The sequence below is a fragment of the Papilio xuthus genome, unplaced genomic scaffold, assembly GCF_000836235.2.
Source record: "Papilio xuthus unplaced genomic scaffold, Pxut_1.1 DF825494.1, whole genome shotgun sequence".
Lineage (NCBI taxonomy): Eukaryota > Metazoa > Arthropoda > Insecta > Lepidoptera > Papilionidae > Papilio > Papilio xuthus.
The window spans coordinates 2,151-4,063 of record NW_013533155.1 but is presented as its reverse complement, the minus strand read 5'-3'; the positions used below and the strand labels follow the sequence as shown (position 1 = coordinate 4,063).

At 36.7% G+C, this 1,913-nt stretch overlaps 1 long non-coding RNA gene across 1 annotated transcript; it reads right to left on the bottom strand.

The window, feature by feature from the left end:
- Positions 1-277: 277 nt before the first annotated feature.
- On the bottom strand, positions 278-1,672 carry LOC106125950 (uncharacterized). The gene is made up of 2 exons (XR_001228303.1): positions 1,285-1,672; positions 278-635 (listed from the first exon to the last, which is right to left on the bottom strand). It is a non-coding gene; the product is annotated as an uncharacterized LOC106125950 (long non-coding RNA).
- Positions 1,673-1,913: the final 241 nt, after the last annotated feature.

Sequence of the window (1,913 nt, the reverse complement as noted above, 5' to 3'; positions counted from 1 at the left end):
TGAGGGATCAACGAAGAAAAACGTTTGAGAATATTTGTGTTGGAGGAAGTAACAATGGAATTTAACACGTTCCCTGCGCCATCACTTTCAAAAAACTTTCAGCTGGTGCTTTGGAGACCTAAAAGATCTCCAAACTAACCTATCATTTGGTGCGTTTGAGACCTAATCGGTCTCCTAAAGATACAGTTTTCAAAATAGTTTATATCTTCTAAAAAAACAATCAAATATATTTTGAAGTTTTTGTGGGTGAAAGATAGCCTATTGCTTTATATTTTGCTAGGTTCGCACGCAGTTATGACATTTGAATAAACTACAAAAACCAAAAAAAAAAATGATATCGATTGTATCTCGTACCGCAACGGAAGATAGTTCAATATGTGTAGTAAGTAGTGATGGGAATAAAATAATATCTCAGTTATCGATTGAAAAAGTTTTTTATGCAAAGTGTTTTTCATTAAAACATGGTAAGCACATTGATTGCTTGCATTGCGCGCAAATAGTAACAATTCGTTTAGTTTTTTTAGAAGCGTCAGTGCTGTTTAATGTGCGTCGTAATTTTTCGTAACAACCCACACAACGTCTTTTTTTGTCGCCACGTTGGAAAACATGATGAGTACATCTTCCTTCAGGTAATTCTGTAATAAAGTGCATTGTATAAATAAACAGCATGCAACTATGTCAGTGAAGTAAATGCGATGGAATCTAATTTTGTTAGTTTCGTTATTCGAGTGTCTTATGTATATTTTTGTTCTTAGGCTGTTGTGGCTTTAAAAAAATATACGGAGGTATTAAATAAAAGTTGGATGTCACAGGTCTCTTGTAAGTTTACTATAACAACGTTTTTGTTTAAATAACCGAAATTTAGGCTACCAGAAACTTACCAGAGAGTAATGTGAACCCCCCCCCTCCCCCTGTGTAGTATAATGCTTACATAATTAAAACACTCTTGCACTAGAGATAAGTAGCAAAGCCCACCAGAAATGCTACTAAGCTAAGACAATCTCAAAAACAACCAAAAATTTTCAGGCAATCAACAGAAGAAGTAGGTACATAACGCGTTTCAAACACAAAAAAATAAAAACCACGTAATATCAAAAAAAAGGCAGGCAGATGTTAGTTGGAAATAAAGTCTCCCCTCTTTAATTTATGTTTATTGAATGGTATCCAAGAAGATTTTTGTTCAGTACACTTGAATGATTAAAGTTCATAATATGCTCAGTTTCATGCAAAGCGTGCTGCAGTTAGTTGACGATGCTAAGCTTACGCGTTGTCTGGAACCATTACCTAAGTTTCTGGAGAGATTTTAGCGCGCGCGAAATCCCACGTCGATGCTAGGACAACACTAAAACGAGTCACGCAGCGCCCGCGCCGCCCACCTTCCCTCTCTTGCGTCTACGAGGCGTACGATTCCACGAGTACCGACATATCTCCTAACGCAAGGAATGAAAATAATTACAGTACTGTGCGTTAGGGACCTAATCCATCTCTAATTTCTTTTTTAATGTCCTTGAATTCATCTTTAAGTAGGAAGCAAATATGTATATTTGTCGTACTCATACCTAAAGAACTTTACACGTTAGATCCTCCCGCAAGGAGTGAAACAACACTATTATATTCAACGCACAATACAAAAGTCCTGCAAGAGATCTGATAGATCTCGTAATGCAACGAACGTGTTAAGTATATTTGTAAAATAGGAAGAAAAATCCAATAAACAAACGCGTTTCTCCACTATAAATGGAATATAAAGAAACTTTTGACGACAACTTCATCTTACGTAAGTCTTGGTGCTTCCTGATTCTAGGCATTGCTTTTTACATGACTAGAATAAATGTAAGATGGCGACATAAAGCGATTAACCGAAGTTTATATGACTACTAGCTGTTGCCCGTAACTCCGTCCGCGCGGAGTGG